At 41.3% G+C, this 27679-nt stretch overlaps 1 long non-coding RNA gene across 1 annotated transcript in view; it reads right to left on the reverse strand.

Annotated features, from left to right (window-relative positions):
• Positions 1 to 1628: 1628 nt before the first annotated feature.
• Positions 1629 to 27679, reverse strand: part of LOC137517275 (uncharacterized) — a 34741-nt gene continuing 8690 nt past the window's right edge. Inside the window, exon 3 of the long non-coding RNA XR_011020543.1 lies at positions 1629 to 1930. This is a non-coding gene — a long non-coding RNA (uncharacterized lncRNA). The remainder of the gene's footprint in view (positions 1931 to 27679) is intronic.

Raw genomic sequence — 27679 nt, forward strand, 5'->3', positions numbered from 1 at the left:
ATATTGCCTGGGAAAAAAACATCAAGGTATTTTGGAAAAGCCTACAGATAGCTGCATTCTGATCCTATTGGCTACTACAGAAGCTCCACAGATGATATTTACACTATACGCAAGAAAAACCGGAAGCAAAAACTTTATCACAGGCTAGGCAACTAATTATAACTTGAAGCTGAGAAGCCTCTCTACTGGGTGAAAACCTTGTTTGTCCAAAACACAGTGACAGAAATTAACGGTCTATTCCAAAAAAAAAAAAAAACATATACCAGTTTGATCAGTTCACCACACACATGTGGTTCCCAGACAGTAAGATGCTTTGGCCTTACATAATAAGCCTTTTTCACTCACCTGAACACCTGTCAACATCAAATCTACCAGTGGGTTTGCTAAAGTGGCAGTGCAAAGGAGAGAGATCTGGGGCAGATGTACACATCTTCTGTCACTTTCCTACACATCCATCCAAACATCCATGTCAATCATAACAGGAGGCAGAGAGGGGGCGTGTCCAGGGCGGACAGATACACACAAACACACAGTAGACAGCTTGTGCATTATATATATACACACATTTATATATATATATATATATATATATATATATATATACATACATATATATATATATATATCCTGTATACCACTGTCAGCCTTTACACAGCTCTTGCTGGTGTGTGCGTATGGTGCAAGTGGAAGTATATTATATCGCCCTTGAGACTTTAGCCTTGATGAACTATCTGCCCCATGAGAAGAGCGATAAGGATATGTGTTCCTAATCTGTTCGATAGGTTAATGCAAAGTATGCTTACATGCCGCATTATGAATGTTGTAGAGTTAGTTAGGACAGAGGAATACTAACAGTGAAACCTCTGTGCGGTAAATGTGACTACGCAAAATATTGTATTGCTTTGCCAACTGGGATCTGGCAGGATCATGGTGCATTCTGGGACAACTACTACACAGGCTCCCGCAATTGCAAATGCAAACAAAATCGCATGAAAATCGCATGCATTAGCATTTTGTGTTTTGTGTTGGTGCCTGTTTTTCAAGATGGCGGTACCCTGACTTTGATGCAGCAACCCACATATCAAAAATGTTCAACAGTGGGTGAGATTTAGCTAGATAGTATTGTTGTATTTTCTGTTTATAATGCTGTGGGTGCAAAAATATGAAGATTTTTTAAAATTCAGTTCGTAGTTAAGAGAATATCAGTTTATAATCAGTGCTTTGTTTGTACAAGGTCTGCTAAAATCCTGTCAGTCCTAGTGTACACATGAAGGGACCATAAAAACGGATTAGTTCTTAACTTTAGCAGCTGAAATGATAACGATTTCAGAGTATTATTTAAAAAGCTTTTTTTTTTTATTCCTGATGCAAGGTATATTTTAAAATGAGTCAAAAGCTTCTGCTTTCATTTCTACCCGTGAGGATTCCATTTATCCTAAACTGCAATAACAGAAACATAAGTTTGTGATGAGTTGTTCTGACTCGGTGCACCCCAGTGCTGGCACCATACCTTCAAAATGACAGCTTCCCCAAAATGAAGAGCCTGTATTGGATGTGACTGCTGTGTTATCTCATAAATAACACACCACACACACAGCTTCTCTCAATGTATATTTTATGTGGCCATTACTTAGAGCATGATGGTGACAAATGAGAATATCCTCCTCAAGTTCCTAGCTTGCTGGTTTAATGTCCTGGTCGCCAACAGTGCCAAGCCATCTGATGCTGAATAAAATCTGCATTTACAAAGTAATCACTGAAGTCATCTGGCTGGTGCAGAATGTGTGATAAACATGTCATGCTCCACAATTTATAGTGTCTGCATCAAATGGAGTATTTCAGAAGTCGATTTGAATTGAACAGCTGAAGAGTCAGATGATGGCAGAATATAGTCGTAGAATGTGATAATTAATTCTGTAAAGGCACAGTTCTGCAAGTATAAATACAAGAATCACAGGCTGTACTAAGATGTCATATTGCAAACTACATCAATTAATACAATAGAGGAAATACAATTTGCGTTATTGCCTCTTGTCAGTCAGCAGGTGTGTTCCCAATGCTCAAAATGTCCTGACCAGTGTTTTCCACCACTTCCATGCATGCTGTCCAACCTTTCATCATCTACTGTGAAACATAGACAATGTAACAATGCAGACAGACAGATATCTATGTAGGCTGCTATTCCTGATCTTTGTCTGTCTAACCACTGCCTATACTTCAACTTTGTCTGAACAATATCTGACTTTACTCAGGGGTAGTTCATGCCTAAAATAGGCATTATACCTATGTTAGTAGTGAAATAAAGGATGTACACGAAAGCCTCATATACAAACGCCTAACTAAAGACGCCTGAGGCAGCCAGTAATGACCGCCTCAGCCGATAATCAGGTGTGTGTACACAGGCTCGCAACCCCCGAACCCATCCCGCAAGCGATACGCCGGCGGATCAACTCACCCCCCAGCGACGGCCAATTGCATTGTTCACGCCACTCCCTTTAAGCTAAGTACCCACTGAAAGATTGGATCGGGAACTCGGGCAACCAACGCCCGTTCCCCGAACTCGTAATGCCTAATGAGGTCATGCAGAGCGGGTGGCAGGGAGAGGTTATAGTTACCTGTTCTGGACGCTGGGCCATCTTCTCTTCATCCACCTGTAGCATTACACTCCCGGCATCCTCTTCTGACTCCCGATCATGTTACTGCATGTGATCAGGGCTCAGAAGATTGTGTCAGCGGTGCAGCACCACCTAGTGGTGAAAGAGGGGGGACGGAAGAGAGTCTGAATGAGATTGGATGGGAGGGGAGGTTTGAGGGTTAAATACGTTCCTGTCCTGATGTCTTTGGGGCACAGGTGAAGCACTGCCCGATCCTAGGTAGTGCAGCGGGGGCCATGTTTTCAAAGACTGCTGAAGATCTTCGGAAATTACTGCCTGCATGGCTGCCGCCTGTCCGAAGCTCGGCAGTCAGCGATCAGGCTGTAAATGCCGAGATGGAGGCAGGCCACGGCCATGCAAGTGGGTGTAGCCAGAGCCTCGGCAGGGAGTTAGAAAGAAATAGTCAGGGCCCAGTCTGAGAGGGAGGCAAAGGGATCACCTGTCTAAAGCAGAGATGTTAGGACAGGTGAGTATTTAACCCCATGACCCCCCAATCCTCCATCATTCAGACATTGTTATTGACAGAGCCTGTTATTACAGGCTCTGGGCTTGATTCACTTAACCGTGATAACTCATATTACAGCCATGCTAGCGTTTTCGCGTGCAATCACGAATTTTCGCACACAATCGTGAATTTTCACGATTGCGCGTGAAAACAATAGCGTGGCTGTGATATGAGTTATCACGGTTTAGTGAATCAAGCCCTCTGTCAATTTGGCTTTAAGTACTCTAACAATTTGTGATGTTTTTAGCCAGAATTAGAGCATGGTGTAATCAAAAGTTGATGAATATTAAAGCATACATGAAGTGAAAGGGATATGGACACTGCCCGCCATATGTATTTACTTTTAAACAATGCAAGTTGTCTGGCTGTTATGCTGATCCTCTGCTTCTTATACTTTTAGCCATAGACCCTGAACAAGCATTCATATCAGATGTTTGACTGCAGTGTGACTGGATTGGCTGCATACTTGTTTCAGGTGGGTGAGTCAGACACTACTGATACATGAAAGATCAACAGGACTGCCAGGTCCTGTTGTTCCTCTGCTTCTAATGCTTTTAGCCATAGACCCTGAACAAGCATGCAGATCAGATGTTTGACTGTATTGGATTGGCTGCATGCTTGTTTCAGGTGGGTGAGTCAGACACTACTACAAGTATCTGCTTGCTCTGTCATTGGAGTGAGCAAGTAGCACCTAACCTCTCCTCATCTCTCCTTCTTAGAAATGCCAAATAGTGCAGCGCCCCTTAGCACAGGGTGCCAGTGCTTTGTTATGAAGTGTTGCATTTCCTGACCCTTCTTCTCAAAGTACTCAACATCTCCAGTAATAAAGGACATTCAAGTTGGTGTCAACATGGCAGGAGACTGCATGACTATTAGCTTGTTAGTACCAGCATGCGTGCCTCAAGATATGAGCTGGCTTTGTGTTAAGGTACCATTAATGGTACAATTTTTTCCTCAGATGTGATCCTTCAACGCACTTTTTACGATCAAAAGTGATCAGAAGGTAATTCTCGGTTGTTCCCATAACAGGTCGATTAGGGCATTTTCTATCTTCAGATACGAACGTGAAATCCAACTTTCGAATTAATGGAATTTTCTGTTCCAATCGACCAAACACTTTGTTGCTGTTTTCTGTACAAATCAATCGGTGAAAGATCACATCTGATAAAAATATTGTACTGTTAATGGCCACCATTAGACTGAACAACCTCACATGGGCTTTTTACCATTATTCACTGCATGAATTCACCTTTGTTTTATTATGCTAGTTTCATCTTCAGCGTGCACTCCTGATAAACTACTTACTATACTTTCATGTGAATATGAGTTATCAATCCATTGCTGACCTTCTCACTAAGTATTCAGGCTGTAGCTGACAGTCCGTACCCCTTCCTACTCGTTTAAAAATGAATAAATGCAAAATAAGAATTTTAGTGTTTCCAGAGCTATTTGTGGTCAAATAAATGTGGGTAGGAAATGAAGTGGCAAAATAAAGTATACAAATAACTATTAAAAAGGAAGCATATTGTGTACATGTAGTACAATAACACACTTCCCATACTCAAATGTAGAAAAAAAGCAACATGCCCTGTTCAAGCTATTGTCATCTTAAAGGAAACATGAAGTAAAGGGAATGTGGAAAGTGCCATTATCGGCTTAAAAATGGTTCTGTCCTGGCTTTTGTGTAGGTCCTCTACCTTCAAATACTTTCAGCCTAACTGACCTGGAACCTGAATGCACTTGATCTTGTTGTAGGGATGTGAGTTAGAAACTATATACAGTGGCTTGCGAAAGTATTCGGCCCCCTTGAAGTTTTCCACATTTTGTCACATTACTGCCACAAACATGAATCAATGTTATTGGAATTCCACATGAAAGACCAATACAAAGTGGTGTACACGTGAGAAGTGGAATAAAAATGATACATGATTCCAAACATTTTTTACAAATAAATAACTGCAAAGTCGGGTGTGCGTAATTATTCAGCCCCCTTTGGTCTGAGTGCAGTCAGTTGCCCATAGACATTGCCTGATGAGTGCTAATGACTAAATAGAGTGCACCTGTGTGTAATCTAATGTCAGTACAAATACAGCTGCTCTGTGATGGTCTCAGAGGTTGTCTAAGGCTAGAAACCCACTAGGAGAGCTTTTCTGAGCGCTTTGTGATTTGAAAAGCTCTAGCTAATGTAATGCTATGGGTGTGATCCCACTTGAGTGATGTGATTTTCTAAAAATCCCCCATAGCATTGCATTACCAAGAGCTTTTTGAAATCACTCACGCTTAAAAAGCGCTCCTAGTGGGTTTCTGGCCTAAGAGAATATTGGGAGCAACAACACCACGAAGTCCAAAGAACACACCAGACAGGTCAGGGATAAAGTTATTGAGAAATGTAAAGCAGACTTAGGCTACAAAAAAATTTCCAAAGCCTTGAACATCCCACGGAGCACTGTTCAAGCGATCATTCAGAAATTTAAGGAGTATGGCACAACTGTAAACCTACCAAGACAAGGCCGTCCACCTAAATTTAAAGGCCGAACAAGGTGAGCGCTGATCAGAAATGCAGTCAAGAGGCCCATGGTGACTCTGGACAAGCTGCAGTGATCTACAGCTCAGGTGGGGGATCTGTCCATAGGACAACTATTAGTCGTGCACTGCACAAAGTTGGCCTTAATGAAAGCGTGGCAAGAAGAAAGTCATTGTTAATAGAAAAGCATAAGATGTCCCGTTTGCAGTTTGCCACAAGCCATATGGGGGACACAGCAACCATGTGGAAGAAGGTGCTCTGGTCAGATGAGACCAAAATGGAACTTTTTGGCCAAAATGCAAAACGCTATGTGTGGCGGAAAACTAATACTGCACATCACTCTAAACACACCATCCCCACTGTCAAATATGGTGGTGGCAGCATCATGCTTTGGGGTGCTTCTCTTCAGTAGGAACAGGGAAGCTGGTCAGAGTTGATAGGAAAATGGATGGAGCCATATACAGGGCAATCTTGGTAGAAAACCTCTTGGAGTCTGCAAAAGACTTGAGACTGGCGTGGAGGCTCACCTTCCAGCAGGACAACAACCCTAAACATAAAGCCAGGGCAACAATGGAATGGTTTAAAACAAAACATATCCATGTGTTAGAATGGCCCAGTCAAAGTCCAGATCTAAATCCAATTGAGAATCTGTGGCAAGATCTGAAAACTGCTGTTCACAAACGCTGTCCATCTAATCTGACTGAGCTGGAGCTGTTTTGCAAAGAAGAATGGGCAAGGATTTCAGTCTCTAGATGTGCATAGCTGGTAGAGACATACCCTAAAAGACTGGCAGCTGTAATTGCAGCAAAAGGTGGTTCTACAAAGTATTGACTCAGGGGGCTGAATAATTACGCACACCCCACTTTGCAGTTATTCATTTGTAAAAATGTTTGGAATCATGTATGATTTTTGTTCCACTTCTCACGTGTACACCACTTTGTATTGGTCTTTCACGTGGAATTCCAATATCATTGATTCATGTTTGTGGCAGTAATGTGACAACATGTGGAAAACTTCAAGGGGGCCAAATACTTTTGCAAGCCACTGTATATTGAAAGATCAGTGTTACTACTTTACAGATAAATAAATACATTCCATATGAAATCACCTCGGGTTCAGTTTAATCATAAAGAAGAAGCTTGATTGCTTTCCTAACTTATGGGAATCCACAGCTATGATTGCTAGGTGGGGAAGGAGATACCTTGATCCAGGCAGGGAGGTGTGCATACACCATATACCATACATCCATAGAAACCTAGTAAGCGGGGTGGGAAATGTTGGCCTCAGATTTACAAAGATTTCACCTTAATCACTTCATTCCATGGGCTGTTTTACCCTTCCCGCCAACAACGATTTTCACCATTCAGCGCTCCTCCTATTCATTCAGCAATAACTTTATTATAACTTATCACATTAAAATTATTTATATCTTGGTTTTTTTTAACCACAAATTAGACTGTTTGGAGGTTACATTCTTTTTAGTAATTACTTTATTGTCTATGCATTTTAAAGGGATTAATAAGAAAACAAATGAAAAAATACACCATTTCTTTATTTTCAACCACTATAGTTTTAAAATAAGCACTGCTACTGTAGATAAACCCCACACATTTTATTTGCCTATTTGTCCTGGTTATGATAACATTGAAATTATATTCCTAGTACATTGTATGGTAATTTTTGGGGGGTTTTCTCATTGTACGCCATCAATGATTACAAGACTTTATTTTCAAAAATAACAGTAATATAACATCAAGACCAGGGCCGTTCTAGACTTTTTGCTGCCTGAGGCAAACTTGTAAGGATGTGTACAAAGGCAGTGCTACCTCCTCCCTTCTGCTGTGCAAGTCAAATGAAACTCTGCTGCTCTCTTGCCTTCCCCCTCCTCACTCACTGTCAGACTCCGCACACAGCACTACAAACTGCTTTTTCCAAATTATGACCTCTTCATCTCGCTCTCCTCTCACATCTCCTCCTACTCTGACTGCATGCTGTTAGTGTAAACACAGTACAAAAATGCTGTAATCTCTGCGCATGATGCAAATGTTTCACCTTGCTTCATGAGAGAGCCGGCCCTGATCATGACATACATATTTAAAAAGCCAAGTTCCTAAGTTAACATATGTATTTTCAAAGTTTGTCAACATGTTTTCTGTTTATAAGTCTTTAATTTTGGTACAGAATATATAAAAATAACACTTTTATTGGTTTTGGTTCAGTTTGTCACTAAAAAGAATACACAAGACATAGGTCTCAACCCTAAAACACACTAAAATCTATTCCACAACTTATCACGGTTAAAATGTTACCACATATGCCGCATTTGATAGCTAGCTGGGCATTTACCAGGTCATAAATTTTGAAATGTGCATGTGGCTTTCTACAGGCCAATCTTTTGCACAAAGTATTTTGGAGTCATTCTTTCTTTGAAAAGCCCCACAAGAGTCTGGACATCAGAAAAAGGTCACAAATATAACCATTATGGAAAACTAACAACCAGGGCTATTCAAATATGGGTGTTTTGTAAGCCACTGAGTACTGACTTGTGCAGTTTTGCTGAAACTTTCCTAAATTTGATAAAAAATTTAGAAAATTACATTTTATTAATATTGTTTGAGTTTGTCCTTGCCTTGTGTGACATGAGTCTTGACATAAAAAACACATAAAAATGTATTCTACAGCTAGTTAAGGTTAAAATTATGCCACATATGTATCATTTGATAATGAACTGGTGGTGCAGCAATCCATTATATTCAATATCCGCGTACGCATTATAACATCGCTGGTGAGTTGGGCGCAGGGGGAGCCGAATAAGCTCATCCTGCCGCCGCTCAAATTCCTGGTAGCATTAAATACTATTACCACTCTTAGCAACTCGGAGGGAGAAGTAATTTGGGGACCGGTGATCGCTGGAACTATGAATTATCCGTGAGCGGGCCGTGCACTATAACATACATTTTTTGGTACTAAATGTTACAGCATCATTCTTTGCATAGCCCCAGAAGCAAACGGACTTCACAAAAAGCCCTCAAATGTCACCACTATGAAAAAGGAACATCCAGTGCTATCCAAATATGGGTAGTTTGTAAGGTTCAGACTCTTTACATTTTCCTATAATTTTTCCAGATTTGATCCTAATTTTTAAAATTATCTATTTTTTATGTGACATGGGTCGAAGCTCTATGACATATTGATTAACAATAGGTCATATATACCTCATGTGATGACAAACTGGATGCATGGGTAGAGGTAGGAAAAGAGTACCTTTTGCAGTCCATTTATTTGCACTTACTGTTACAGCACCATTCTTTGTTTGCAAAGCCATTTGAACACCGGGACCCTCTGAACATATTAGACAGAGCTTGTTGAATATGTTCTAGTGGTCGCGCTACTATCCTGTACAAGCAGGGCCGTACTGCGGTGGAGCAAGTATGGCACATGCCTGTGCAGTAGCACAAAGCCGGGCATGCATGCGCAGTATGACCATGCTTGTACATAGACAGGGGAACAGCAGCAAAGAAGAGATTCTTGGCAAGTAGTGGTGTGGTGGAGAAGGAACAGAGAAGCCTCTGAATCACCACAGACTTTTCTCTACTGAGGTAAGTATGTAACTTATTTTTTCTCTCCCCCCGCAGGTTTGCTCAAAAGGGGTTCTGTGATGCTTTTTTTCTTTTAAAATGTCCTGATGTCCTGTCCCACACTGGTGCTCACAGATCCGCCTGTCCCTTTTTGTGAGTCACCTAATTATTAATCTAGATGGCTAGACGAATGACACTGCACCTGCGCGGCTGGCCTCGCTTCCGCTCATGCCGCCGGGAGCATCCTGCTCTGGTGCAGTACAAACTTTTCCCATACTCTGCCGGCGCAGGAAGCTCCAAGAGAAGCGAGCGGGAGCAAGAACATGCACAGCCATGCAGGCGCAGTGTCATTCGTCTACTTAGATGAATAATTAGAAGGTGACCCATGGCTGGGGACAGGAGGATCCGTGAGGACCAGCGTGGGACAGGACGTCTGAAGGGGGTTGGTAGAAGCCCCAGGTAAGTGAAACCTTTTTTAAAAAAAAAAAAAAACATTACAGGACCCCTTTAAGGCTGGGATCACATGTAATGCTTTTCAATGGGGTAAGTGAGCGTGTACATGGGAATGAGAGCACCTGCAGGCACATGCAGACATGTAGCAGCATATGCATGGGCAGCAGAGTAAGACCAATGATAAATACAAACAAATATGCAAATATGCAAACAAATATGCAAATTTGCAAATATGCATATTTGTTTGTATTTATCATTGGTCTTACTCTGTTTAGCACAATGCACCTTTAACATTCCCCCTACCCATTCTATAGCTGTCAAGCATACCTTTGAGACTACTATCAGTCTGAAACTAATATTTATAACCCGCGCACAACTTGTCACTAAAACGTAATGCAAAATGTAAATTTACGTATTCATATCAGCACTTTGACGATTCTATGCCTCTGGTTGTCTGTTTGTGTATTTTCTGCAGCTGTGACTCCTACTGTATTTTGCCTGAGGAAGCGGGATGTATGGCCCGTGAAACGCGTTGCATTGTTTTTTGGAGTTCCGAATAAATTGTTGACTGTCTGAATCGCAGTCCTTGCCTGTGTCTGTTTGGAGGGGGTAAGACCACCACTGCCTCCTCTGTTTAACCAGTTGGTTTTTTAAGTTCATTTAATTACCTTTTATTCTTTTGGCGCCTCTGTATCTTGTACACTACATCGAACAATCAAGCATTTCATTCAAAATAGTCAACAGGGTCGCAAGAAGCATGTGGAAAAACCAAGGCGCAAAATAACTGCCCATGAACTGAGAAAAGTCAAGCGTGCAGCTGCCAAGATGCCACTTGCCACCAGTTTGGCCATATTTCAAAGCTGCAACATCACTGGAGTGCCCAAAAGCACAAGGTGTGCAACACTCAGAGACATGGCCAAGGTAAGAAAGGCTGAAAGACGACCACCACTGAACAAGACACACAAGCTGAAACGTCAAGACTGGGCCAGGAAATATCTCAAGACTGATTTTTCTAAGGTTTTATGGACTGATGAAATGAGAGTGAGTCTTGATGGGCCAGATGGATGGGCCCGTGGCTGGATTGGTAAAGGGCAGAGAGCTCCAGTCCGACTCAGACGCCAGCAAGGTGGAGGTGGAGTACTGGTTTGGGCTGGTATCATCAAAGATGAGCTTGTGGGGCCTTTTCGGGTTAAGGATGGAGCAAGCTCAACTCCCAGTCCTACTGCCAGTTTCTGGAAGACACCTTCTTCAAGCAGTGGTACAGGAAGAAGTCTGCATCCTTCAAGAAAAACATGATTTTCATGCAGGACAATGCTCCATCACACGCGTCCAAGTACTCCACAGCGTGGCTGACAAGAAAGGGTATAAAAGAAGAAAACTAATGACATGGCCTCCTTGTTCACCAGATCTGAACCCCATTTAGAAACCTGTAGTCCATCATAAAATGTGAGATTTACAAGGAGGGAAAACAGTACACCTCTCTGAACAGTGTCTGGGAGGCTGTGGTTGATGCTGCACGCAATGTTGATGGTGAACAGATCAAAACACTGACAGAATCCATGGATGGCAGGCTTTTGAGTGTCCTTGCAAAGAAAGGTGGCTATATTGGTCACTGATTTGTTTTTGTTTTGTTTTTGAATGTCAGAAATGTATATTTGTGAATGTTGAGATGTTATATTGGTTTCACTGGTAAAAATAAATAATTTAAATGGGTATATATTTGTTTTTTGTTAAGTTGCCTAATAATTATGCACAGTAATAGTCACCTGCACACACAGATATCCCCCTAAAATAGCTAAAACTAAAAACAAACTAAAAACTACTTTCAAAAATATTCAGCTTTGATATTAATGAGTTTTTTGGGTTCATTGAGAACATGGTTGTTGTTCAATAATAAAATTATTCCTCAAAAATACAACTTGCCTAATAATTCTGCACTCCCTGTACTTTTGGTACTTTTTCCATTGCCAAGTGCTGAAAAGTTATTATACATTGAAGATGAAAAATGATCTACAAGGAGAAAACTCTGGTGAAAGGGTTAATTGCATATGGCCCATTTTCTCAAAAAAAAAGCAAAAACAAAAAAACAACAACAAAGGTCACAAAGCAAAAACATACACAAAACTGCAATTTATAATTTCTTTTTCAAAGCAAAACAGCATGTTTGTGCTGCAGCATAACATTCACGCTAACCATGTTGCTACTGTAGGCAGTAGTTATGGCAGAAATTGGGAATATGAGCAATTAAAGCTTAGTAACCTAGACCACATGAGCAAGTGTTGTTTCTAAGCGTCTTATCTGGTTGTTTAGCTAATAAAGAATAGGTTGTCACATTAAAGGTTCTGAAATTACAGAGGTCACAACCGAGTTATAATGGAGCTTTCAGAAAATCCCACTGGCAAACTAGGAAAAATTGTTTTAGTCCAGATGAAAAAGAAATGGGAACACACAAAGGAAAAGGAGCAATTTGAATGAATAATGTTTACTTTGAGAACAGTTAAGCGAGGAAGCATTTTTATTGTGTATTGGTTTTCTGAATTCCCAGTATAACAGTCACACACAGCAGCCCATGTATCCTTGAGGTGCATACCAAGTGACTCTTGTCCCCTGTGTCTTTATTAACCTCTGTTTGATAGGTAAGGAAAATGCTTCTTCCGAGACAAGCTGGCAGTTATGAGATGTGTTTAGTATATCAAACAGTTTCCGACACACAAGCTGAGAGCAACAAAGAATACAATGGCCTTTCTGTCACAGTAAAATTATCTTCTTGGTGTGTAGAGAATAGTGTTTTGTAGGTCACTGCAGTGTACATGAATTTTTGTACACACTGGAAAGGAAAAATTATTCTACAGGCATTTGTGAGGAGTTTGAATTTTAAAAGATCATTTGTATCTAAAAAAGCAAAATCCTTGCTCACCTGAGTTTAGGTTAAGAAAATGATTATAATGTGTCAGGAAGTAGAAATCGTCTATCCAGCTTACTTAAAGCATAATCTGATGCCATGACAGGTCCTCTGCATTTAACATCACTGGTGCCGCCCACGTACTGACTGATTAAATGTAAATGAGTGACATCACCCCCATCTATGAATCACCACTACCGCATCACCCTTCACCCCCCATTGCATGTGCATCAAACACTACTGTATATTCATCTGCAGTAAAATACAGTAGACTTACTGTTATTGTGTTTTTCCTTAAATTAATCTGTCCCTGAGGTAGTTTTGTAGGTCACTGCAGTGTACATGAATTTTTGTACACACTGGAAAGGAAAAATTATTCTACAGGCATTTGTGAGGAGTTTGAATTTTAAAAGATCATTTGTATCTAAAAAAGCAAAATCCTTGCTCACCTGAGTTTAGGTTAAGAAAATGATTATAATGTGTCAGGAAGTAGAAATCGTCCATCTAGCTTACTTAAAGCATAATCTGATGCCATGACAGGTCCTCTGCATTTAACATCACTGGTGCCGCCCACGTACTGACTGATTAAATGTAAATGAGTGACATCACCCCCATCTATGAATCACCACTACCGCATCACCCTTCACCCCCCATTGCATGTGCATCAAACACTACTGTATATTCATCTGCAGTAAAATACAGTAGACTTACTGTTATTGTGTTTTTCCTTAAATTAATCTGTCCCTGAGGTAGTACTGATCAGAAATGCCTTTCACAAACTTTTGAATTTCCATTGTGTGGACCAATATACATTCAGAAAGAAAAATGAAGTAAACCCTCCAGTGGGTGATGCACTTTTTTCATTACCTGACGAGCAATCCTCTTGGTTTATTCATAAATACCAACAGGAATGATCAGCAAGTAATTCAAAAACGTAACGTTTCACAACTGCATCAACACCGCAATGGCAAAAAATCGATTCAAATGACCCTGCAGCAGAGTGACCCAACAGGGTCATATGCATAGCGCCACCCCTCCCACATGGCCATCGCTGCCTCTTGCATAGTGACGTACTCCCTGCTGAACAGGAAGTACGTCACTGGGATTCCCGTCTTCCCCATCATATTTGCATTGTTCCATGCATGCACACTGCCGGCAACAAATTTAAAATTCCTGATTTGCACATCGACTTCAATGCATTCTGCCACCCCTGCATCGCTGCAGAAGTTTGCACGATAATGCGCTGTTGACTTTGCAGCAGGCCTGGTGGCCATTCAGATACTTCAAGTGCAACAGTGATAGTGTACTGGGTCGCATACACTTTCTTTGCTGTTGCGTTACCCTGCGTGCAGACACAGTCAATCAACCTCTGCTCCTCCAGTTCCTGCAGGCATCCAAGACCTTGGCCTAGCTTGGGTCTCCTCCTACCTCTCAAACTTTTGCTTTAAGATATCCTTCAATGGCTCCTCCTCAACCTCCACCCTCCTTTCCCCCTTGGTTGGAGTCCCCCAATGCCCTGTTCTTTGCTGTTCTCACTTTACATTGCCTCCAACTGCAAACATATCTCCTCCCTGGGCTTCAATTACCACCTATATTCAAATGACAGACAGATCTACCTCAATACCAAGGACCTCTCAACCACCACCATTGAGAAGGTTTCCTCCTGCCTCTCAACCATCTCATCCCAGATGTCAGCCACGTTTCTGATGTTAAACCTGGATAAAACAAAACTCCTAGTTTTTCCACCCTCTGCAATCTTAACCCCAGCAGACATCTATGTCACTGTCCATGGAACAATCATCCTCCTGACCGCACAACCCCACTGCCTGGTTGTGACTCTGGTGTCAAAAACCTGAGCGGTTTTTGCCTTTTTCATGATTGCTAACTCAGTAAAGGACCAGCCCTTAAAGCGTTGCTATCATATAAATCCGGCATAGTGGGGTCTGAACCCTCTATAACAGTAATTATAGATTGACGGTATACCTTGAAATGAATCAGAGCACTCAGTATAGGATTTTATATAAAAAATTGTATTTGCTTATCATACAGCATATATACAAAATATGAACAGTTCCAAGTAGTGTTTCCTTACAACAGTATTCCATCTTATCACGGCTTTAGAGCCAAGCAATCATCAATCTTCTAAGTACATTCAAAAAAGAATATAACATTTGTGTTCTGTAGAATAAGATCAAAAGTAGTCTCATCTGTATCAATAGCTGTGTATCTAGTAGCTGTGTAAAACTTGTAGTAATCTTCTTAAAGAAATAGCATAAAAATAGCTTCTAAAAAAACTTCTTGCTAACATCTTAACAAGGATGCAGTAGATAAGACCGCTCAACCTCTATTACCTAAGGCAAGGTGCTGGAAGCCAATGCGGCAAATCAGGATACAGGAAAGATGAACTCCGCACACCCGCAGGTAAAGTCCAAGGGTTTTTATTGATTCCAACTCACAAAAGCAGTAAAATGGCTGACATGTTTCGGATCATATCCTTACTCATAGCCTAAACATACTGACATCTTGGTGGGTCATATATACCCCCACAGCCCCGCCCCTAAGGGTGTACACTCCTGGGACCAAAGGGACTTAAAGGTGCAGGACTGAAAACCTGCTGGGGTGTATATATAGAAAGAACCACCATTACAATATTCCTATGTACAAAATAACACAGAGTATAATATCTAAAATACAAAAATACAAAACTGCAAAGTACAAAAATATTATCAAAGGTTAAAACGATATCAATATATAAAATTAATATCCCACCTAGCATTTAAACCATTAGGTTCCCTGGTGCCCATCTGTAAAATCCAATATGCCTCCCGTGTTCTCAATTTCTTATATAGGTCACCCCGTCTAGGAGAAGCAGTGACCCTCTCGATCCCCTGAAATACAAAACCACCCATGTCGCCATCGTGTTTCTCCCTGTAGTGTCTCGCCACATTGCTAATATTGTCTGTCTTCCAGGAGGCCCCATTAAAATGCTCAGAGATCCTTTGTCTCAAGCAACGTGTAGTGCAGCCCACATATTGTAAGCTGCAGATTGTACATGTGACCACATAGACGACAGATTTTGTGTTACAATTAATGAATTGTCGTATAGGAAAAGTTTTTTGGTTAGCAACCGAGGAGACACCACGCGAGGAACGATGGTGGATGCAATAATTACAGGAGGAAACTCCACATCTATGCGACCCCACAAAGGACAACCATGTAGAACGCTGGGGTGCAATGGTGGACCGGAACAAACTGGGAGAGAGAGTAGATGACAGGGATGGAGCCAGAATATCAAGCATATTACCCCTTCTCTGTCATCTCTTTAGCATCTAGAACCACGTGTGGGAAGGTAGCTTCTGCCTGATGTGTCTTCTCAGAAGATTGTTGGGCTTCTGCAAACTATGAGCTTAAAGCTTCTACTTTTATAGGGGTTGGAGGCAATATGGCTGCCTAATCTGGACTTTCCCTGGATCCCAGGCTCTGACTGGCTAAAGCTTTCGTGCGTCAATGGTTTATCATGCTTTGATTACCTAAGTCATAATATTATTATTTATAAATTCTTAATTACCTTATCTTGTGGGAATTTACGTAGGTCTGCAATGTTTACACATTCTAATCAGGTCATTTCTGACGCTGTTAATTAAAAATGGACGTCAACAGCCATCTTATCTGCTGGTTGACTTTTTTGACCCAGACATGGACTTCCAAAAACATTAAACAATGTCATTCATGACGCATTTCTGGTAAAGTGTTCGCTGCTAATTAGGTTGGAATGTCCCGGTACTTTCCTAGGTCAGGTTGACACTAACACAGACCTGTAAGAGCCTTCAGCAATTTAAGGCTTATTGAAACATACAGGGCTTCTAATATACTTATTTAAATATAAAGCTTATTATATAATTCTTCTTAAAACAATTAATCATATAAGATATAATTGCATATTAAATATAAAATCATTGTCTATATATTTGTCTTTCTGATGAAGAAATAAATATCTAATTTCAACCGGCAGAGGTCAGCATTTAATAACAAATAACAATTATTAATAATGTTGATTTTATAAAACTATGAAACCGCCAGATGGCATCATTTGTCCTAAATACGGGACAATACAAAAACCTTGGAACTTATTATTGACTTTCCAAAGGACAATCATAGTCAAAACATGGCATTATATTCTTGCTGGCTGTAATGGCCTTCAAGCCAAGGAACATGTAAACAAAATTGTCTAGCTTACAAGTTAAAATAACCCTATTAAAGTTTCACTGTCTATCACTGGCAAAATCCAGTTTACATGTAATTCAAAGTAATACATTCTTTTATTTAGGGTTTAACAATAACTATTTCTTTCTTTAGAAGGACTGTATTGATTATTCATATTTAGATTAATAATATCTGTGTGTAATAATTAAGAAAATGTGCATATATAATTACTGCAGTAATGTGAGTTTAACTTGCTTCTCTGTCTTCACACAGAAGCCTCTTTAAATGTCAAGGCCACGCACTAACATAAACAATAATGCTCTGGCTTTTTGTAACCAGTACGTCTATTATCTGCCAGCTTGCAAGTTAAAATAATCTCATAAGCTTTACAGCCTGGAATATGCTATGTCACAGAGCAATATTAAGTACTCTAACTTTTCACTTTACAATGAAATTTTGCATAGGACATTAAAACTTAACACATATACATATGACATATTTTCCTGCATAAATAAAACCGCTAGAATTCTGACACTGGACTCAGCCCTCTCCTTCACCCCACACATCCAGACCATTTGAAACCAATACTAGGGCCAGCAATGTCCATCTCCAAGATATGCCCCTAGGGCACAAACCTAGCGCTAACCAACCATACCATTTACTTGTCCCTTCACTGTTGTAGGGGGGCTGGGTGATGCCATCACCTGGAAAAAAATGATTTTATCATCAAAACAAATTCAGCGCAAATCGTTTTTTTTTTTCAGCACAAATGTAGCACTAACCATGCATGATGGAATTTTTATTTGCGCTGAATACGTGTGTGTGTGTGTGTGTGTGTGTGTGTGTGTGTGGGGGGGGGGGGGGGGGGGGTGGGGAAGCTTCATGGAGGTTAGCAGTGGTTCTCTATTCCAAATAGAAAATAAAGAGTATTAGTTAACTGCTTAAATAACAAACAGTTAGACAAGCAAAACACACTAATATGCCTTAAAAGGAAAACTTTACTAAGATTTGTCTGACCAAAGGAAGATGAGGAAATGCAGATATAAGAGGAATTTCACTGACTTCTGCCTGTCATAGCTGCAATTCTTCACTTGTCCAGGCAGAATGGCTTGAAGAAGACAAGACTCAGAAGTGTTTAGTGTAATCCATTTAGCAATGGAACACTGAGGAATGCCCTACTAAACTGATTTTCTACTTCTTCCTTTAAAAAAAAAAAAGAAAGAAAGAAAAAGCTGTTGATAGTTAAGGCTACGTACAGGACTGGGGTTCACTGTTACAGACTCTGACATTCCATAGCCAAAGTTATTTTCCTGTGTCTTCCAGTATCTTAGGTTTATTCTTAAGTTTTGTTATGTCTAATCTTGCTTGCCGCTAATCCATAGTCTGGGAATACAGCTATATTTACTGTGACCCCGTAGTGATGAGGCCAGTCCCATCCAGCACTACGAATGCACTTACATTCACCATGAATTATGTCCTGATCCTCATTAGCATAGTGAAGTATTCTACAGCTCTGCCTTGATCTAAATAGGGACAGACAGTCATTACCTCCATATCAATACATTGTATTTGCACTGGCACTGAGCTAGCTGCAGTCTGTGCTACTCCCCTCTAATGCTGGGAATACACGGCTCGATTCTGAGCCATTTAGATGGCTCGATAGATAATTTCCGACTTGTCCGATCTCTCGCCCGATCGTTTCCGCGCTCGATTCTGCATGGAGGACAATGGGAAAAGATAAGAGAATCGAGCGGAAGATAAGAGAATTGCCTGCAGAATCAAGTACCGAAAACGATTGGGCGAGGAATCAAGCGGCAAAATTGAGCCGTGTATGCCCAGCACTAAAGTGTTACTTATTACCCCTAGCAAGCAACTACTTTTCAGCTGATTAATCAAACAATGCTTCTGATTAGCTAACAAATATTCTCATAACGACTGCCAGTATGGCCTTTATTCAATTCCCTTTCTCTCCTAAGTTTTCTCCAAGATATTTTTCACATCTTAATGAATAAAATACATTTTAAGCCCCTAGCAAGCAAGAGAATGCCCTATGTTTCATACCATAAGACACACTTTTTCTCCCTCCCCAAGTGGGGGAAAAAGTCAGTGTGTCTTATGGTCTGAATAATACCATTTGGACCGGCGCAAAGGTGTCCCCTACATGTGTCATCCATCACCATACATTTTGTGTCCCCATGTCCTCTTCTATCCCTGCTGTGTCCTTATCTGCTCTTAATACTACTGGCAATCGTCCACCATTCATGTGCCTGGCTGCTGCTCCGAGCAGCGTACACACACCACAGCTCCGTCTTCAGCCTCTAGTCAGGAGCGGCAAATCAGGCGGGGTGCTGCAACTAGACGCGCCAATCACCGCGGCACTGCTTGTTAACTGGAGCCAGTGGTCTCGGATGCGGGACCATGGCTCCATCTTTGAGCCCAATGCCTGGCCTCAATGATAGAGCCATTAATTACCTTATTTTATGCGATGCAAGCATCACATTTTTTTTTAAAGTTGCGGCGGGGTATGTTTTCCATGGTGTTAAATCACCATTTGTTTTAAAGAGAGTCTGAAGCTTGAATAAATCTCGCTTCAGACCTCATAGATAGCAGGGGCACGTGTGCCCCTGCTAAACCGCCGCTATCCCGCGGCTTAACAGGGGTCCCTGATCCCCCAAATCCCCTAGTTTCAGCGGGGGAACGCTTCCTGGTTGGGGCAGGGCTAACCACCGCAGCCCTGCCCCACGCGCGTCTGTCAGCGCGTATCTCCGCCTCTCCCCCGCCCCTCTCAGTCTTCCTTCACTGAGAGGAGCCGGGGAGAGGCAGCGATGCGCCGCTGATAGACGCGACTGGAGGCAGGGCTGCAGCCGTTAGCCCTGCCTCCAGGAGCGACCAAGTCTGCGACCAAGTGTCGCAGTGGGGGGTTTGGGGGTGAAGGGACCCCCGTTTAGCGGCGCTATTGCGGCGGTTTAGCAGGGTCACACGTGCCCCTGCTAACTATGAGCTCTGAAGCGAGATTTATTCTCGCTTCAGAGTCTCTTTAACAGAACTCTGCAAATGCAGACAAGTTGCTTTAGTTTTGGATTTCAGCTGCTTAACATATCATACTTTTTCTTCTCATGATGCTCCAAATTTTATATTGGGTGACAAGACTGGATTGTAGGGAGGTGAATTTAGCTCTCAAAATATTTTATTACAAAGTGATGGTGTTGCAATTTGTTCAGAATAAAGCTGGCAATGTATTGCTGAAATAAGCAAGATCTTTCCTGAAAAAAGATGTTGCCTGCATGGAAGAATATGCTTCTCCAAATCATGTACATATTGCTTAGAACAAATGGAAAGCAGCCATCCAGTACTGGCTTCTGGCCTTGTTCCTTGCATACAAAGATTTCTCCACATTCTCTGAATCCTTAAATTATGTTATTACACACTGTTGATTATGAAATTTTTGGGTTTTTGTATGTTGAGGAACATTATTCCTAAATTGTTGCACTATTTGCAGCAGTGTTCACAAATTGGTGTACCTATGACATGAAATGAAGTGTAAATATTCTGTGTTTTTGGTGTGCACTATTATACTTTACATTATGAAAAAAAGGACAACATTAAGGGGTATTTATCTGGAAATTGGTAAAAACATCTGTTCTTTTTTAATGCAATGAATTTCCGCAGAACCAAAAGAAAATATTCTTTTATTTTGTCTAAAGAATTAATTATTATTACAGTAATTTTGTATTTCTGCCTTTGATTAACCACTTAACGACCAGGGGTGTTTTCCCTGATCTGTGCTGCGTGGACTCTCCAGCCCACAGCACAGATCAGGAATGAGCCAGGGCGATCAGACTTCCGCCCTTTTTTCCCCACTAGGGGGATGTACTGCTGGGGGGGTCTGATCGCCGCCGGCTATTTTGGCCTAGCGGGGGGGGGGGGGGCTCCTCAAAGTTCCCCTCCACAGCGATTTTCGTCCTCCCTCTGTTTGCCTCCCTCCGCTCTGTCCCCTGGGCGGCACAGGACGGCGATCTGTCCTGCGCCGCCTCTGATAGGCTTCAGCCTATCAGATGCCGGCGATCCCCGGCCAATCAGAGGCTGGGGATCACCAATCTCCTTTACGGCGCTGCTGTGCAGCAGCGCCGTATGATGTAAACAGTCGAGATTTCTTCCCCGTGTGTTTACACTGCGAGTCGCGATCGGAGGCTCGCAGGCTGTTCATGGAGACACCCTCCGTGAACGGACATGGAAAGTTTCCATGCAAAACCACATATGACCTGCCGCCGCCTATCGGCGTTAGGCGGTCGTTATGTGGTTAAAGTAGTTCCTATAAGTGTAGAAATTAACAAACTAACCTAGGGCTATAGCCCACTACTGCTCTTTTAGCCGTGCTCTGTAATTACAGTTGATTCAAAAAGCACTAAGCTAATTTAAGTGAATGGAGTGAAGCCCACAGAGTGATTGCGATATGCCGTAATCGCGTGCCCTATGCAATTTCTGTAATGATCTCATACAGGAAAGTGATGGTCCAAAATCACTTTCCTCCAAATCGCTCCAGAATTGCTTGTGTTAGGCTTGGTTCACATTAGCGGTAGAAAACGGTCCGTTCCCGGATCGGAAGGGATGAGAACGGATCCAATGTCGGGCATCAAGACTAAAAAGTCTCTTGTTTATCTTACCTGTATACCAGTGGAGCCTTTATTTTGACCTTTTCACCCTAATCTTACTTGCTAGCCAGCATTAAAACGTTACTAGCTCTTTGGGAGTGCTGAATGTATATTTCCCTTGTTATCATTATTTGCCCCAGAAGAACTGACTTATCAATTTTAGGTATCAGATTGTGAAAAGAAAAGATTTGAGTATGCTTTCGTTCGAGTGCTGGAAGGCCTCTAGACAAATATATCACAGGAAGATGCTACTGCTCTCTGATTAAATCTCCATGTTAACATTCAGTCTGCAATGTCATAAAACCACATATAAATACAGTAGTACACTCTATTTTAATAATGTGCTTTGGCTTAGTCAGCTATACTTACACTGCTGTTTTAATCGCCTTGCTTTTTTAAAACCAGATTTAAAGCCAGATATTTAAAGCTGTGGGCCACTTATTAAAAAGGTTTGCCATGACAAAGTGTATCCTGCTGTAAAACAACGCACACAAAATTCATGATTAGCAGTCCTCAAAGTCCTGTAAAGAAGAGAAAAGCTAACAGCAGATACAGCTACTCCCTTTTTACACAAGTTCCTGTGTCATGTGAAAGGGCTAAACTAAACAAAAACATGATAAGAAAACAATTTTTTTTTTTCTGCGACTGACTGCTGTTTCAGATAACAGCAGGAGCTACAGTAACTTCACAGAAAAGCACATAATTTTTTTAGGATTTTCCACCCTGCTTTACAAAATGCTGACATAGTAAGCAAAATGGCAACTCTGGTGCAGGCATAAAGTAGGCAGCAGTAATCAGCTTTGGGAAATATATTACAATGGAAACATACTGGTGTAAGCATGACATTTACTTCAAGGCACAGAAAGTGTCATATGTATTTGAAGCATGTGTTGAAAACACACGAGGTAGGGTGCCTCATTGCAGCTGGAATAAAAAGATATTATTAACATAGCAGGTGGAGTGCTGCTTGTTTGGCAGTTCTAGTACAAGTAGTATAGGGATAAAGGGCCGTTTTTGTGTAGCAGATGTCATATTTTGTCACAGTAAAGCTGTTACTGAACAGCTACTGTAACAAAAACGCTTGGAAAAACGCTCTGATCTAGCGTTTTTCAGAGCGGGTTTCCACTTTCCTATACTTAACTTTGAGGCAGAAATGCCTCAGAAATCTAAAAAATGCTGCAGGACAGGAGTTTGCATTTGGGGGAAAAACAAAATGCTTTGGTGTGCACCATCCCATTCACTTTCATTAGCCAAGCGGTTTTCCCCCTGCTAGCGTTTAAAAAAAAAACGATTCAGAACCGCTCTGGTGTGCACCAGCCCAAATACAACAGGGATTATCTTCAGGAGCAAAACTTCTTCCTAAAGTGACTACCAACTACTAATCCACAACTCACTAACTCACAATTTCTATTAACTTCACACATATTCACAGCTACCAAACACACTATGGCCTGTGCCTGGGGTTCTCCTTCTCTGAGCTTTGAGTCGGTTAAACACAAATTGGGGCAATATATGTTTTACGATAAAATGAAAGCCATCTTGGAAGACAAAAGGAAACTTTTCAAAAAGAGGTGGTCCCCACTACACGAAAATTATTACCGTATCGTATGCAGCCCCCCTCTATTTTAATAACTTATCCGGAACTGGTCTGCTCCTTGAATAGACACACACCAAAGTAAAATCCAAATTCAGTAAAATTACTCCTGCCATGGTCTCCATGACTTCATGGTCTTCACTGTACTCTAAGGTGAATCTTTCTCTCTTATCTTAATTTCACCTCTTGCTTATGTTCTCTTCCTCTTTTCCTGCCCTTTCTTTTCTTTCTTAACCACGGCGATGCGGAAAGTTCTACTCTCATACGTTTTGTCACTTATAGGTTAGATTGTTGTTTTACGTTTATACCCAACCTTTTCACCTGATCCAATCGCGCTTATAAAGTCTTAGTACACAAGTATCTCTTATTTACTTGTGCTCCTTATATCCCTTCTTTTCTCACGAAAACCCTGTGGGCTTTGACCAGCTCTTACCAGGTGCTAGGATGGAGACTCTAACGACTGTCTCCCCACTACCTCTGGCCTCTTCTCTGATGATATATATCAACCCCCTCTCAGGTTTGTACTCTACTGGGCTGTATATTCATCATATAGCCCTATGTGATATGAGGATTTGATAATCATATGCTTGAATGACCTTGCTAAATGTCTATAAGATTACTTATATTCATGTTTCCGCTAATTTGATGTTAGTTTATGTATGACATTGTTGCTTGTTCATGATGTATCCAATCTTGGAACATATTGGTGATTGTCTTATGAAAATGTTATGTTGCTTTACCTTTTCTGAAAAAAACAATAACAAAATATTGACAAAAAAAGAGAAGCAGCTCATCATGATTGGCACAGAAGATTTGTTGACCCGGAGATGACTGCTAGACAGGAGGTCAAGCTACTGTAATCCATGGTCTGCAATGTCAACATTCATATACTGATATTACCTAATGTGCTTGGTTTACTAACATCTTCAGAGATCTCCAAGCATCTCCTGTGGTAATATCATCAGTGATCTATGAAAGATGGAATACGTGTGCTAATATGTGGTATGTATTGCAGTCCTATTCTGTGTCTTAGGGGCCCATTTCCACTTGGGATGTTTGTGCCCAATTTCATTTGCACAAATGCGCATCCGCAATTTCAGCCTATTGAAATCAATAGGCTGCTTCCAAATTTGTGCACGTTAAAAAAATTCTGAAGCACTGCTTCATAATTCTGGACAGTGCATCTGAATCACCATCAGCTACAGGGCTTCGGAAGCATAAACAACATGCACAAGTGCCAGTGTCCATCTCGGAGACGGACATCCGGCGCTAGTGGAAACCTGCCCTTATTGAAGCATAGTAGGGGTTAGTGAATGCTTAGGGAATTAGCAATTGTGTGACTGCAGTGTCATGTTAACCTGCAATTATTTTTTTTTTTTAACAAACTGTCCTGGATTGTATGCAAACTCCCAATTACTAATTCACAAAACACTCAGCAACTCAACAATAATCTGATATGAATCATGTGATTGTTGAAAATACTAAACACAATAGCAGAGATTTGTTGATGAATCCAGTCCAGGTTGACTGGATCAGTGTCCTGGAGAGGCCTTAGTAGATCAGTCCCAGTGTCTTGATACATAACCATATACAGGGCTGAGCCCCAGACAGTTGATAAGCTGTGTTGCAGGACTGTTATCCTAGTACCTTATAATCTCAGTGCAGTTTTTTTGCTGTAACAAACTAACCGTGAACTCTTCTTAATAGGCTCATCCAACGGAAACCATGGAAAGAAAAGTACCCACCTAGCTTGAGGTTTGAGTTGCAGGGCAGTACAGATATTACTGATTTTTGTGATCACTGTGTATAAGAATTAGGTGAATTGCTCCATCTCTAGAGGATATCTGTTTCTCTAAGGCAGATTGCTAGCTAAACGTTCTTTGTCCATAATAACGTAGTGTCCAGGAGCAAAATGCTATTGGACAAAGTATACTTTCTTGGACTGAGTGCTGGGACAGAATTGCTCCAACTGCTACTTCACAGAACAGTCTCCAAGAAAAATGGTAATGCACAGTCTGAATACAAACCTTAGATCCAACAGACCAGAACATGTGCTTTGGTGAGATTAATGATAGGGGCATACAATTCAAGGGAAGGACTGAATGAATCACCTGGAAAAAATGGATAAACTCTAGAAATCTATAGGCTCCTTTTCTGATGATGCAGGCCAATTAAGGATGGCTGAGAATTTGTGTTGGTCCATTGAGATTATGGGTGATAATATGGATGATGAAATAAAAATATTAGAAAGGGTGGAGCAATGCATCCATGCATGCTCTAGTTCAGATGAGTTGCTGAGTCACGCCATATGCAGCCATTTCCACAGATCCCCTACTGCTTAAAGTGGATCCGGGATGAACTTTTACACATTGCATACTTGTGTTCCTTTCCTATTGTTTATAGGGCATTCCTCAAGCCAAATACTTTTTTGTTTTTGTTTTAATACTCTAATTCCCTATGAACTAAACAAGCCAAGCCCACAGGTTTTCAGAGAGCCAAGGCACTTTCAGACAGTAGCAAGGGCTCATGGAAGCTCAGTCTGGGCAGGAGGAGGAGGGGGGGGGGGGGGGGGGTATTACTAGCCAGAGATTTCAGAGGCAGAGGGGAGGAGGAAGGGGGATTAGGTTTCTTTGCTCAAGATGCAGATAAGCCTGCCTCTGTGTAATGTTTCCAAACAACATGGCTGCTGTCATTGTATCACATGATTAAATAATCATATTCTATTAAAGCTGTTTGCAGCTAGATTTGCTGTGTAAACTATCCAAACTTTAGATAAGATATATAGACAAGTTACTTGTTATAGTTAGTTTTCCATCTCGGATCCACTTTAATAACCAAAATATCAGCAGCAACAGAGGCTGCTACCACACAGATTCATTTGTGACACTGTCACTAGGTGGAACATGACCCTGTATATGTTCAACCATTTCTGTGAGCAGGAGGTACCCATCAGGCATTATTTGGCAACGGTGTTGCATGGAGGACCCATGGCATACCCACCCTTCTCAATTCCTGGCACAAAGGGAAAATGTACCAGTTTATACCGAGCACAGCTCACGAAAAAGCAACTCTTATTAACTTAAAGATCACCTGAAGTGAGCGGGATATGGAAGCTTCCATATTTATTTCCTTTTAAATAATGCAAATTGCCTGGCTGTACTACTTATCATCTGCTTGTAACACTTTTAGCTAAACACTATGAACAAGCATGAAGATCAGGTGTTTCTGACGGTAGATTAAGTGGATTTGTCACATGCTTGTTTCAGGTGTGTGTATCAGACGTTAATATAGCCATAGAGATCAGCAGGGTGCCAGGCAATTAGTATTGTATAAAAGGAAATAAATATAGCAGCCACCATATGCCTCTTGCTGCAGGTGTCCTTTAAGTAGAGTACTCTGTAAAAGACTATAATCCACACAGGAGTGTAAGGCAGCAACTCCCTCCTCTCCCTCTCATACTAGCATCTCATTAGTTTCTGTACTAGGATCTCTAGCACCAGGTCATGCACATCTGTGGCTCTTGGCCAAGTTGGGACATATCTCATGAATGTCTAGATAAATGTACTCAAATTTTCTTAACGATCTGAATCATAGAGCCATAGGCACCAAAAATGGCTTAAAGAGACTCCGTAACAAAAATTGCATCCTGTTTTTTATCATCCTACACGTTCCAAAAGCTATTCTAATGTGTTCTGGCTTACTGCAGCACGTTCTACTATCACCATCTCTGTAATAAATCAACTTATCTCTCTCTTGTCAGACTTGTCAGCCTGTGTCTGGAAGGCTGCCAAGTTCTTCAGTGTTGTAGTTCTGTGATGAACTCACCCTTACAGGCCCCTCTCTGCACACTGCCTGTGTGTTATTTAGATTAGAGCAGCTTCTCTCTTCTCTCTTATCTTTTACAAGCTGGATAAATCGTCCTCTGAGCTGGCTGGGCTTTCACATACTGAGGAATTACAAACAAGGGCAAAGCTGTTTGCAGGAAGAAAAGAGTAGCCTGAAACTTCAGTGCATGGGGGAAAGAAACACACAAATGATCTCTTGAGATTCATAAGGAATGCTGTATACAGCCTGCTTGTGTATAGATGTATTTTTCTATGTGTGGACATACTGTACATCAACCTACTTCCTGTTTTGGTGGCCATTTTGTTTGTTTACAAACAAACTTATTAAAACTGTTTTTAACCACTTTTAATGCGGCGAGGAGCGGCGAAATTGTGACAGAGGGTAATAGGAGATGTCCCCTAACGCACTGGTATGTTTACTTTTGAGCGATTTTAACAATACAGATTCTCTTTAAGAAAATGGCACATGATTATCTAGGTTCCTTTGTTGGTGGTGATGATGATGATGCATGTGTGGGCAGCGGTGACTGTCACAGAAGCCCTAGTGGTCGGAACGCGAAATGCCTTCCAAACGGTGCCAGCGCACGGATCGTGCGAACTCTGGTCGCAGTCAATGCGTCGGAACCGTTGGGAATTGGCCGCAGACAAACCAGAAGGGAGCCTGTGAGGTACGGTAATTACAACTTACACACGATTTCAGGGTATAACTAAATAGTTTAAAAAAAACAGGACTGTCGGTTTTGCTTGCTGCAATGACTGGCAAATCCGA

This window comes from Hyperolius riggenbachi, chromosome 1 (assembly GCF_040937935.1).
Source record: "Hyperolius riggenbachi isolate aHypRig1 chromosome 1, aHypRig1.pri, whole genome shotgun sequence".
NCBI lineage: Eukaryota > Metazoa > Chordata > Amphibia > Anura > Hyperoliidae > Hyperolius > Hyperolius riggenbachi.